General features: G+C 37.3%; 1 protein-coding gene across 1 annotated transcript in view; it reads left to right on the top strand.

The window, feature by feature from the left end:
• The first annotated feature begins 2,622 nt into the window (after nucleotides 1–2,622).
• The window catches only part of LOC130162674 (corticotropin-releasing factor receptor 1-like), an 83,116-nt gene continuing 71,592 nt past the window's right edge, over nucleotides 2,623–14,146 (top strand). The window contains exon 1 of the mRNA XM_056366452.1: nucleotides 2,623–2,912. The gene's annotated coding sequence lies outside the window, so the exon portion shown is untranslated. The remainder of the gene's footprint in view (nucleotides 2,913–14,146) is intronic.

The raw sequence follows: 14,146 nt of genomic DNA, 5'->3' as shown, positions 1-14,146 counted from the left end.
TAGATTTGACAAATGATCAGATAAATTTGAATAACTTGAATGGGGTTTATTTGGGTATTGGACACTTGATTTCCATAAAAAATAAAATTAAAAAAATGTATTTGAATGTTTTTAAATTTTCTCAGCTTGAAATCTCTTTCTGAAGTTTACCTGAGGGTTTAAATAACACTAGGTATTCAGTGACCTCTCTTTGTTTCAATAAGCCAGTTTTAACTACTTGAAATGCTATTGGACAGATTAATCTATAACAGTGCAAAGAAAGTACTTACAAAGTAACTAAGTTGTTAAATAAAGGAGTAAAAGGATGAAGTGGAAGTGTTTTGGACACGTGGTGCAGTGGGTATTTTAAGAATATTTAGATTTAAGAATATTTCAATATGACTGCTGTTAAACAAGAAAACAAATAAATTGATTGATTGATTCTGGTAGTGACGAAAAATCTGTAATTGAAACAAAATTTTGAAAATCATGTGTGGACATATAATCTACAGCCAGTATCATTATCAGTTAACAGAATTAATGAAATATTAAAATCCAAAGCCTTTGTTCCACAGGGTTTTTTTTGTTGATTTATTTTTTGTAGACTGGGAATCATGACTTCAGTATTTAAAAAATCCTGGCTACAGCCCTGTATTTTATTTTAATTTTAAACATTTCACGGTGACATATTGTACATTTTATTCCGCTACATTTATCTTACAGTGACAGATACTACAGTTATTATACAGTTATATAATACAGTTACTTCACATGTTCATATATTCATATGCGTAATGAGTACTTTTACTTCAAGTTCATCTTGCTGAATAATGCTGTATTTGGACTCAAATAAAAAGTATGCAGCATTTGTATGTGCTTTTTATTTATTTGTTTGTTTTTTTGTTTATTTGTGTAGGGTTAGCACAGCTTTTGTAGCCTAAGCTAATTTGTAATGCCCATCCCTGGAAAAATGAAAAATACACAAGCCTCAACAAGAAAATACACAACACAAACAAATTTGGATGATATTATGCAATAAAACAACAAGAGCAAGTATTTTTCATTATGGCATTGTTACTTTTACTATTTTGAAGCAGATCTTGACAAAGCTAAATATAAAACAATTATTCTTTGCTACATTTGTTTCTTTAAGCATAAAAATGTTTATCTTGTTTGTGTCTTGGTGGCTGAAAAACTGAAGCAACTCAGTTTGAGTCTGTTGTGGATTAAAGCTCCCACTGTGGTCTGTTACTCACATTAGAGCTGAGGTTTAGAGAGGGGATGAGGGCTGGACTCCAGACTGATTTTCCCATCGATCCAGGTTTCTCTCTGCCTACTTTCACCGCTCGACAACAGCAGCTGGTAGTCATATTTATCATTTTTATTATTTAATTAAAAATTCACATTGCATTGCATATTTTTTTTTTTTTATTCCTGGCAATGTGGTGATGTGTTTGTAGATTTATTGTTCAAAAAAAAAGTTGTACACTTAGCTCACTGGTATTTCTTATTCATTACAGAGATCCAACCTCCTGCCTGTGTAGCTTTTCAGATTGAGTCTGCTTTCTTTTTGTTGTTGACTCTAACTAAACTAAAAGTTTGCAAACATCTTGCTAAACTCAGACATAATGAAATTTGTGGATAAACACTTGAATGATTTACAACACACTATAATGGAGGCCTAAGGAAATACATTTTCATTTTGTTTTGTTTTTCACTTGACTTAAAACTGTTTATAAATGTATTCAAAACTAATAATATCATGTGGTACTTGAGGTGTTCATTGATGATCTTTGAAAAAACAGAAAACAACAACAACAACAAAAACTACAAAATTCAAGGTCGACTTTCTTCAGAGGGCTGAGCTTGCTTACTTGTTGGTGAGTGAAGGAGAAGTAGCCTATTTAATTAATTACTTCATTAAATGTTATAAATACCTTCTGTTTATTATCCTTATTAAATATGAATAAAATATGAAGATTATTGTCTAAGAATTTAGTTGCTGTTATGATTGTTGACAACACTTAAGGTACAATTAAATGTTACAATCCTTGCTTCCAACTCTATTGGTGATTATTTAAAGTGAGACTACTGGTATTGAAGTTTTGCTTAAATAATGACATTTGTGTCCGAGTAGCACATTAGAAATGAGTCAGCAATATCAGCTACACAGCACTATCTATCTATTAGCCATCACTTTAATTTTTATAATGGAATTGATTATCCTAAAGTCTTGATTTATTTAATAATTTATTTTATTTTATTCAATTTGAAAGCAAAAGTAATAAAGTCTTGATTTAAAAGTTCTATACATTTTAAACCATAATTTAGCAGCAAACAACTATTTTTTATGCAAAGATTTAGTGGAGTGTTGGGGTCCAAAGGAGAAGTCACACCCCCTCTGTTTTGGTATCTAGTCTTGCATGTTATTGTATGTAACTGTGCATGTTAGTGCATATGCACGTGCATGTTAATGCATGTGAGTCCCTCCTGTTACATTTTTGGCCCTTCCCACATTTATGGAAAACACACAAGCTCCTCCCACAGGTGAGATGGCACAGTGTAGTACCAACGTTGAGGATTTCCTCCACTGAAGAAACCACATTTTCGTCTAAAAGTCCTCAAACAAAGTAAGAGATAAAATCAGAGCACAGAGGGACTTACTATGAGGATTAGTGGCGCAAATCTCCATTGGCTGGTGGACCAAAACCTCCATAAAGTTTGTCAAGTGTTTACCTGCTTGGTCAGAGTATTTATCGGCTCCGGTCGGTGTCCTTCCCGCGCCAGGCACCCGAGGATAAGTCCGAGGCCGGATTCATTTCCCAGTCCGACCGTGTAGCCAGTACTGGTCTGGCTTTACCAAGATGGTGAACTCTACCAGCAGCTAAAAGACTCCAGCTTGTCCCGGAACTGGCCTTTCTTCTCCTCGCTATGTAAGTAACGTCATGGCTACATGTCTGTTTTCATTAGTGACCTTTACAGTAGCCATGACAACTTAGCTAACTTGTTGTTGATGTTACACATGTGTTCGGCAAATGTGGCTTTCGCTAGCGCCATTAGCCATTTAGCATGGGCTAACAGTCGTGCTTTGATTGCATTGGGCTTCTTATGAACTTGTTGAGTGAGAACGAGAACGGTTGACGGTGACGGTGACAATCTGTTTACAATCTGTTTACAAAATGAATGAGAAATGAGAATGAGAAAATAACTTTCTTAACATTTGTGTTTTGGTGACGTGGACTTTATTTGTCATTGTCCCATATACGTACATAAATTTCCCCGAGGGGATAAATCAAGTATCTATCTACCCATTTACAGGACTGCTGAATGTAGGCCTATGAAAATAACAATTAAAAGTTCCACAGGAACGTTTCGTTTCTTTGTAATAAAACCCAATATGCAGAAAAGTATTGAAAGGGGTACAGTAACCATTCCCTTCGCTTCAAACTGGACTTGCATAGTTGATGAAGGTGATGAAATGAAAATGACCTTAAAGCATTGATATTATACCAAATAGTGATAATTATATATAAATATATTTCATATTTTGTGTTATACTGACTATCCATGGCCAAAAAGTAACCCATATGAAAGTCCATTGTATTTAACTGTTTTACGATTGCAGTTTGTGAGACAAACAGTTGAATAAATCTGGTAAGACTGTGTTAAATCAATGTCAAGTCAAATTCACAAATTTGTCTCAAATGGTTGTTTGTTTACAACATATAACGCGCTGTATTTCCCCTCGGTTCAGATAATGATAAAAAAAAAATCCCCAAAAAACTCTCCAACAGGAAAAAAAAGAAGAAACCTCAGGAAGAGCAACAGCAGAGGGTTCCCTCCGCAAGCGTGGAGAGACATTCATTATGTTGTATATACACATTACACAAAAATAACATAAAAATAAATAAAAATCACAACGTGGAGAAACAGAATGAGCTGTGAAAAAGGTCCTGCGGTAAATCCACTGTATACCTGGAGGACAGGTGGGTAAGAAAATGTGATCATGTGAATTAAAGGTAGAATTCCCACACACTGTTTAAAACGGCAGTTTATTGGAGATACATTATTTAAAAAAACTAAGAAATTAGTAGCTCAAGAGCTCAAAGTTAAAGTAGCATCAAACACAACCTCTCGTCACCTACAGCTCTTTCAGGGTAAAACTAATTTGTTCTACTTAACATTCTTGTCTTTTTAATGTCTTTTTAATGGCTTCATAAAGAAAAATGGAAATTTGGAAATTTGCCAGCTGCTGCTTTGGACATATTAAAAATAGATTAAAACTTCCCCTGACAGATTTACAGAGACATTGGGATGAACGTGTGGATTACTTGAAGTTAAAGCCATAATTAATAAATGTGATGTCCATACATGATGACAATCCTCAGTACTAAGATCAGGATGCAACCTTGAATCTGCAGAGGTGGAAAGAGATTTAGGAAACTCCCTTCTCGAACAATCAACTGTTCTTCTCCTGCAGGCCCCCCTCACATGATTGTTATTGCTTCATTTTGCGAATGCACTCATCTGATGTTCCAGAAAACCTCTCATGTTGAGCAACAAATATCACAAACATGGCATTTATTATGAGAACGAAAGAAGATTGCAAACATTTCATGGACGAAAAATGATCAGAGCTCAGACTAAATGTCATGTAAGGAAAGTATTTCTTACACTCTGGCGTTTTAACTACTTTCATATAAAGAATATGCATGATTCATTAAAAGCAGATGGTTCCTATGCTAAAGGTTCAGAGAGTTGTTTATTCACTCTGAAAAACGAGAACTCACTGATAAGAAGTTTAAATGTGGAGGCAAAACAATGCCAACAACAGTATTTAGCAACTGACTAATTCCAAAATGTAACTTAGATGTCACTAAATGTATAGTATGGAAATATTTTTACTTTTATAACCATCTAACTGAATTCATGTGGTCTGCATTTCCCTCTTTGAAGAATTTCAGAAAGCAAATTCAAGTCTTTAGTCCTTATCCGAATAAACGATCTTCAAATGTTCAATGTACTCTAAAAGTTGAACTCTAAAAACTCAAGTCAATAGAGGAAACATTACATAAAGCAACTGGAAACTCTGGAAACTAGATTTTTCTCTGAATATTGAATACTTTATTTTGAGATTTTCTGATATGTGAAATACACATATAAGAAAAAAAGGAGAGAAAAAGAACAGCTAAAATAAAGCTCCCCACCCCATTATAAACCACAGTGTTCAAACTTGGAGCAACAGTTAGAGTTAGTTACCCGAATATAAACAGGAAATCATATCTTTGACCCATTTTTTTTTATAACAAGGGGGATGAAGATTTCCATTCCCTCAAAATAACCCTTTTGGCCAAAACCATGTGGAACAAGCAATATTCAGAACAACCAGTATAGTAAAATTGCAGTCAGGGGAGACTTGCTTCTCAAGTATTGTAGTGTACCATGGCAATATCTTCTCCCAGAACTGCACTTTTTGGGGCATGACCAGAAGAGGTGGGTTAAAATCCCATCCTCCAACTGAGCTGAAGTCTCGCATTAACAGAACAATCCTTAAGTCTCTGTAACCCTTTCTCACAAAGCTCAAGAGGTATGTCATAGCCAATTTTCTTGCCTCATGCTTCCTTGAGATATTCAGATTGCCATTCATGTTTGTTTTGGTACAAGAACAAATGACAGTTGGTGATCGTCTTCCCGCCAGAACTCCAGAGCTTACTGACCAGTCGTTTAGTGTGTTGGCTAGATATGTACTCAGTCGTAAACTTTATGCTTCTTCCTGACTGTCAAAGACTAAAACATCTGTTGGAAACAGTCTTTATGTGTGGCTTGTCCAGTGTTTGCAGGGTTCATCCAGTCTTCAAGTTTGTCCTGAAGTTTAGAGAAGCTTCATGCATGACACTATTGGAAAAACTATTGTTTTTTCATGCAATTTTGAGATTCTACCCTATTTCTGTTTTCTTTCAGACCATTGGAAAGAAATGATAAGTTACACATTTATATGTTTATTTTACTACACTTTGTCTATTTGTGTCTGTAGATTTCTCGTCACCAAAAGTTAGCATCCACATAGGTATCGTTGTAAGTAGAGCCCGACCAATATTGTATTTTTGCAGATGCCGATCCCAAAATTAGGGAGTGAAAAAATTCTGATATCGATATATCGGCCTGTGTGTGTGTGTATATGTTGTAGTTATGTCTCTAGTTCTAAGGCTCTGTCTCTCCAGCACAGTGCTATTGGATCCAAAAATGCTCATTTCTTTTGTATCATCCACACTATTGTAAATAGTGGTTTCCTATAGAAATGTATGGAATTTTACAATGCATATATCTGTAAAGACTGTTTTCTTAAAAACGTTATTTCTCATACTGAGCCAGAAAAAGCAGTGACTGTACATACATCAAACTTTCCAGTTTTAGTCCAATCTATATTCTGATGGTTTCTACAGAGGGTTTGGTTCATAAATCATTCATAGCCTGATTTATATAACATTCTCTTCCTAAAAACATGGCTGTTGACAGTATTTTCTGATTTATGGCGTGATAAAAAAAGAGATATCCAAAATACCATCTGTAAAAACGTTGGCTGAAATATCTCAACTAAGGGAAACAAGAATTTTGAACCTGGCTTCATCCAATGTTCAGCTTTCCGGTCTGGAAATGTATGTAAATTGGTGCATCTTTATTTAGATGATGTCTCATTTGCATATTAAAAGTTCCCTTCCAGGCTAGGGTTGCACGGTATACCGGTACCAGTAGGGTTGCACGGTATACCGGTACCAGTATAGTACCGCGATACTAGAGTTTTGAAAACGGTACTATACCGGCATTTAAAAACAAACGGTACTTTTATTTCATTTTATTGAATGCAAATGAATTGGTAAATTGGAGCCTGTCTCTTTAAGCACAGCGAGGCCAGCGAGTGTGACGTAGTTGACCGAGAGGATGTAAGCCGCCTCCCACGCGCACTCGCATGCTTAGACTGAGGAGGAGAGAGAAACGACAAGTCGCGTCTTAGACAGACGGAGCGGGTTGAAGAAAATACCGTAGATAGAGATGGCAGCTGCAGAAAAGCCCGTACTTGTGGTCAAAATGGGGGCCCGAAGTTCGGTTTGGAAATATTTCGGGTTCAAACCGAACGATAAAGGCGAGCCACTGAACCCAGAGGCACCGCAGTGCAAGCGGTGCTACAAAGTGTGTCTCGCAGAAGGAGCCAACACTTCAAACCTGTCGTAACATTTAAAGGACAACCATGCGGACTTGTTCCGAGACTTCAGTCAAGAACGACAGGTGATAATGTTGTTCACCTGTTCACTGCACTGTAATGTCAATGAAAGAAGTACAAAGCCCCTCCCAGCCCAGTAGTAAACCTACAGTAGCCTGCAAACAGAGAGCTAAAACATGTCCATGGTTAATAAATACATTAAAAAATATATTTTTAAAAATTAAATTACATTCTTTAAATATTTAAATAACCCATTAAGGCAATACATAATATAATGAAATATTTTTTACAAAAAGTATCGAAAAGTATCGAAATACATATTGGTATCGGTATCGAAACAGAAATTTGGTATCGTGACAACCCTATTCCAGGCACATTTTAAACTATGCAAAAAACATCTATGCTTACTTCCTTATTGAGAAATTCTGGATCAGGTCTTGTGCCCACCACCACTGCTTGCACCAGGTTGACTGTGAAAGAGCAGAGAGTATCAAGATGCTTAATGTTAGAGGAAACATCTGAGATGGATCGACAGGAGATGATACATAGATGCAAATTCAAAAAAGTGGATTTGGTCTCACATTTTAAGTGTTAAATATCCTCCGTAGAGCCATATCAATGGCTAAATTCATGAGTAACCAGTGAACAGGACAGTTTGTTTAAGGATTTGTCCCATAGTTTTTCAATCCTCAGCCAAACATAATCATACTGCATCATAACAACCCCCCTCTCAGACTCAGTGACTTTTATCACAGTTATCTGTCAGGCGCTCTGGCAATTTCAGAGCACACAACAGGCTCCTTTCAGGAATCAAACTGATGGAGAACGAAGGCCCATGTGACGCCAAATGTTTGACTGTCTTCAGCACATGAATCATATTCTGGTAAAGACGCCAAGTGCACGGGATCGGCTATGAGAGGATCCTGAGAAAACAAGCTGAAGTGATCAGTGTGAGGAGATGGACAAGACATGAAGAATGTGTAATATGAGCAGTTATACAGCAAAATATGGCTATGCTACATTCAACATTGTAACAACGACGAAGATATCTTTTTTTTATATAGCACCTCTCAAAAACAGTTCAAAAGTGTTTCATAATATAAACAGAAAATGCAAGTAAATAAGATCCAAAACATAAAATATAACAAGTTGAATACTTACAACAAATACTTACAGCACTACAGAACAGCAAAGGCGCACTTACCTTTAGTGACAAGTTCAGATTTGGGAACCGTTAGTAAGATACTGTTGGAGAATCTCGGGCAGCAATCAGACTTATAAGGGGGTGAGAAATCCCAGATACAGTATAGGCATGAGTCTGACCATTCAAGGCTTTGAGAACAAGCTGTAGAATCTTAAAAGTCAATTGTAAAACTCACAGGTAACTAGTAAAAGGCAGCACGGCAGGGGTTGGGGTAATATGGTCTTAGTACGTTTTAAAAGCCTGGCAGCAGTATTTTGTATTAACTACAGTCTGTGGATGTTGCAACAGTCAAGATCTGGAAGAGATAAAAGCATGGATAACTTTTTCTAAGCCTGCAGAGGGAAGCGAATGACCTGATGTCGGTTATCTTGGTTGTCTCAGTTGGCCAAAGCAAGATTGCAACACCAAGGTCACCTGAGCATCAAAAGGCAACAACTGCTGTAGGTCGGCTGAGGTCAAGGAGGATTAAAGTGGAGTATGATAAGTCATTGGTGACCTTGAGCAGAGCAGTCTCAATACTATGTAGCAAGCTGAAACCAGACATTTTTCAAAAGTTTGAAACCAGACAGACGGATTTCAGGAGGGTTTCTTTAAAAGGGGGAAAACAGTGGCATGTTTAAAATAGGAGGGGAAAATACCAGTCGACAGAGCAGTTAATAATGGCTGAAATATCTGGACCAACCATCTGAAATACCTAGTAGGAGTGCAGTCTGAAGGGCAGGTGGATGATTTAGAAACAATTGAGGAACAATTTGTTGCAATATGTGTTGTCTAATCTCAACTATTTTAATAAAATAATTAAGGAATCCCTCACATATCTCTCGATGTACATACTACTATCTACAATGTGTATTATGAGCCGTGCTACCTTTTGCATATTTTCTCCAGCTGATAAAATCTCCAGATGGAGCAGGGGCACCATATGTATTTGTATCTGTTTTTCCATATCACTATCCAAATCTGAGTGGACATGGAGGTCTGGCAGGGACCCAGGGAGTCTTATCACAAGTCTGATGAGCATAAAGAATAGCTTGTGAAAGGCCTTTTATTATGTGTGAGCTTGGCACTGTTGTGATTCATGCATCCCCACTTGGGCAGTAATGCAGCTGGTTTTCCATGGAGCTGTCTCCGTGCAGACATCGGGATGTGTGGGAGAACATCTGTCTCGCCAAGCTTTAAACCCCCTTAGGTTAATGACATTAACGCCTGCTGTCTGCCCAGAGTCCCCCCTAGTTGGGTGGCACTGATGCAGAAGTTAGAGAGCGCAAATTTACCCTACAATCCACACAATATTTCACACAGAATACAAATCTATCAACACATAATTAAATCTAGAAAATAACTCACTATGTTCCAGTACTTTAGGCCAATATGTAACACAACTACAACTGTCTTTTTCTGCCTATAAATAGCGAATTAAGATCATAACCATAAAATTTAAATGCGAGTTAGTAGGGCTGGATCACAACTGGGCAAAGCAGGCAGGATTCTTGGAGCACCAGACCTTCAGAGGCCCCAGTCTGGGGTAATCTGATTAACTGATTATTACAATTAAAAAATTATATTAGCTTGTTAAAAGTTTCACAACAGTAACACAGTATACCCCAAATTACAAAATGTTAGCTTAAATCACCACATTGGTTAGCATAATCGGATTGCACTCACTCTAAACTGCATGAACACTATTAACTGTAAAACCCGCACGTATCTTTATTTATATAAATATAATTAAGCAATACCTATATTTTCTAAGGATTTGATAATTAAATAACATTTGGCCCCTTTAAACTGTTGTTTTTGGTAGTTGTAAAACAGCTTGTGATGCTACTGTGACTTTCCCTCTCCGATTGGTTTTGTTTTTAAGAGATGTTTTCTAGCAGTTAACACACTGTTTAAATCTTTAACAGCTGAGACACCTGTCTTAAAGAAAATTCTTTAGACCACTTGATCCCATATCTGAAGTCTTGTTTTCTGAGTGAAAATGAGTTTGATGTCTTTTTTTTTTTTTGAGGAGAAAAACTTGCCTTTTTTTATGGAGCCTCCTTGTGTGTCAACACAGAAATTAATGAGATCATTAAGATGGACTGAATAATCTGCTTGAAAGGGAACATGTACCTCAATACCAGGTGGTGGGGGCCGGCTGGGGGCAAGAGAGAGATGCACTTCTCTTGTAGCCCCATTTTAAAAATTTTTATTTCACATATTGAGTGAAGTTTTTTGGCCGTTTAGACGTTATTAAGTCCTCCAGGTGCTGGCATGCTGTGACTGCACTTGTCAACCTGCTTGCTTGCTTGTTATCCACCAGCAGGGGGCAGAGGAGAGCTTGAGTCATTTCCTGGCAGGGACTTTTGTCATGGTGATTGTTGAATTCCAGTCATCTCTGAATGCACGTCATGTGTCATCATCTGAAGCTAGGTGCAGCGCTCCTCTATCAACACGTTTAATCTTCATGTGGTCTCCGGTCACTGCAGTGTGACTTCAGTCTTTTGATGAAAGCTGGAGAGACATGATTGACACCAGGCTTTGGATTTCAGACCCCCACTGCGTGTGTGAGTGTGAGTGTGAGTGAGTGTGTGGGTGTGAGTTTGAGTGTGTGGATATACACATGTTGAAATTCACCTTCTGTTATCCACTGAGAGTGTTTCTGCTATATGCTGTTCAGGCTATGTAACATTAATTTTGACTGCAAATGCTCTTAAACGGGTTGAGAGATGTGGGCACTTTTCATGCATCTATATTTAGCTGCACTTATCATTGCAGTACTAAATTCTCCTTACTATATAATTTCTCAATTTCTGCATTTTTTGGGGGGTTTTAAAATTTCCCTTTCCATATTAATCAATTCCTATTTAAATGCAAATGAGTTATTAAACATCTGAGAATTCCACATAAGAATTCCTCAAAGGGCTGGCTTAGGGGTAAAAAAAAAAAGATGAATAAGACCCAATTGATCAAGTGACTCACAGTCCCTCTTACATTGAAGTGTGGTAGCCGTTAAGAGCAGCTCTCAAGTGATCACATGAAGTGATCACATGTGGGCTCAACAAGGTTCAACTAATCAGACAAGGATTTATTAACCTACTTCTGCCCCATTGTTCATTCTTAGATTCATTTGTCTAAGAGATGTTAGTCTCCAAAAGCTTTAATTTTTAAGTATGTTTTATTGATGTAAAACCCTGAATTTGCAGTAGCAATTAAATTAAAGCAAGTATATGAAGTTAGCAATTAGCAATCAACCATATAAATGAGGATGAAATTATAGGGAAGTAGAAACAAACAGAGTTGAGAGGAAAGTGGTGGGAGGTGCTGTAGAGGTGCATCAGCAAAAACAGCATAATAATGAAAATTCAAATTTGCAGCGAAGCTCAAAATGAGGCATTTTCAAACAAATTATATATAGACACACAGGTGACATACCAGCCTCGGTTCACACTATCAGTAATTGGTGTTAATGTATTATTTTCAGGACTGTTGCCTTATTTGTGGCACGTGATTCCTGTTGTCAGTCTTGGCCCGAGCCCAGACTCAAGGTGCATTGCGGCACATTCTTCACCACTAATGGCTTCCTTAGCAGAGAACCTGTCCAACTGACATTTATGCGTAACAACAACCCCAGTGTGTATGCGTGATAATTAAAACGTGTACACTAGAGAGCCTTTTCACATCTCCTTGAGTCTCTCAGTGCGGTGCCCGCTGGGGGAGTTTTATTTTTAGCTTCTTGGTCTTTGATTAAAATATGACTCTCTTGTTGACCTTCACACCTGCTGCAGCTCTGCCAGGACCATGGGAACACGACCACTTGATAAATAAAGGCCTGCCACCGGAACCGCTGACGACACATAATCAATTCTCCATGAACTGGTCCTGGACCTGCATGGTCTCTGTGATGCTGCTGTAGGAAGGCACCCATCCTTCTCTGCTGATCATCCCTTTGTAACACAGGTGTGAAGCCCTTTCCCCACTTTTAGCCATGCTAGCAGCTTGGCTCTATGGATGGCAATGTCAACCAGCCGGTTGATTCACCACTTTGGCCCACATTGAAGTATCGCAACAACTATGGGATGGATTGCTCTGAAATTCTGTACGACATTCATGTTCCCGATCAATTTTACTCTAGCACCACCATGAGGTTGACATTGTTGGCTTTTAAGTGACATATCTCAACAGCATTTGAAAGAATTGCCATAGAAGTTGATATTCACGGTTCGCCGATGATTAATTCTACTGACTTTGGTGATCCCCTGACTTTTCGTTTGGCGCCACCAGCAGGTCAAAGCTCACACTTATCCTGTGGAATATCTCAACATCTACTGGATGGATCGGCACACAATTGAGTACAAAAATTCATGGTTCCCTGATAATGAATCCCTCTGACTTTGGAGACCCTCTGACTTTTCATCCAGCTCCACCATGAGGTTCCGCAAGGAACTGTCTCTACAATCAGATTGCTATGAAATTTCTTGAAAATTTCGGTTGCCTTTTCCTTCAGCGCCAACGGGTCAAATTTTCATTTTTACCAATGCTTTTATTCATGATAACACATAAATGCTTTAAATAATAAATAAAAAAGTAATGACATAATTTCCTATCATTTTCAACTGCAGTTTGTTAAGTCTCACAGAGACCGTTGGCTGCTGGCTCTTAAACTCTGTCTGAAATCACTTCCTGGGTCCAGAAGTCTGAGATCACTTTCCCCATGGGAAAGGGACCCAACTGTGTGTCCGCGTTCAATGTAAATGCATCCACCAAAAGTACCATTGTGCGGCTTGGTATCTGTCAGTGATGATGCCAAATTATGATGATTAGTAAGTGCTCAATTTACTGCTCACTGTCAAGTAAACTACCAAGTGTCTATTGGATTAGATGCAGCGGTGGAGGGAACAAGGGTTATTAGCGCGTCTTTTCTTGTTTTCTAACATGAAAACAGACAGTAGGGCAGGAAAAGACATACAATTTGGACAGATAGATAGCAGATGGATGAATGGATAAAAATATTGATCCACACAGATAGGAAGAGTAATTGACAGATGATGGATGAAAAAAAGAAGCAGATCTGTTAGAAAAGGTTCAAGGAGACTGACCTGCTGCATCCTGTTGTCCATTTGTTGGTGGCTTCATTAAGGTAATGGATGAATATAACACATTTGGGTGTCCAGATAAATTAAGGGAGCAGTCACTTCAATTTCCCATGGACTGGGAACATTTGTCTTTTCTGTGAGTGGGCATTTTCTTTTATTTAGTTATTTGTTGTTGTACATAGTTTTATTGTTCAACAGTATTCAATTTCTCATTATTTTATACTTATTAGAATACAATTTTCCACTTTTACCTTTTTGTTCATGTAATATTTGTATTCATATTTATTTTTCATTTCATCATACTTTTGCATTTGTGTTTGCGTGTGTTGTGTGTAAATTTTTCATACTTTTTATTTGCATTTTGAATATTTTTTATTTTAAACGCTTTTCTTAAATTTTTATTTTCATTTCTATATTGTTTTGTACTTTTTTTATTTGAATTTTTTATTTAGATTCAATGATATATCATTTGTATATATTAAGGTTTTATTTGAACTTAATTCAAGTCTTATTTTTTTGTTTGTATTTTATATTCATTTGTAGATTTTATTTGAATTTGTATTTCTACCTGTTTGTTTTAGTCCTTGTGTAAAACACTCTCCTCCTGTTATACTGCCTTCAGTTCCACATCATTTTCTGGTTACATGGACAACAGTACACAGTTAC

The sequence above is a fragment of the Seriola aureovittata genome, chromosome 21 (genome assembly GCF_021018895.1).
Source record: "Seriola aureovittata isolate HTS-2021-v1 ecotype China chromosome 21, ASM2101889v1, whole genome shotgun sequence".
Classification (NCBI taxonomy): domain Eukaryota; kingdom Metazoa; phylum Chordata; class Actinopteri; order Carangiformes; family Carangidae; genus Seriola; species Seriola aureovittata.
This window is presented reverse-complemented; position numbering and strand designations above follow the sequence as displayed.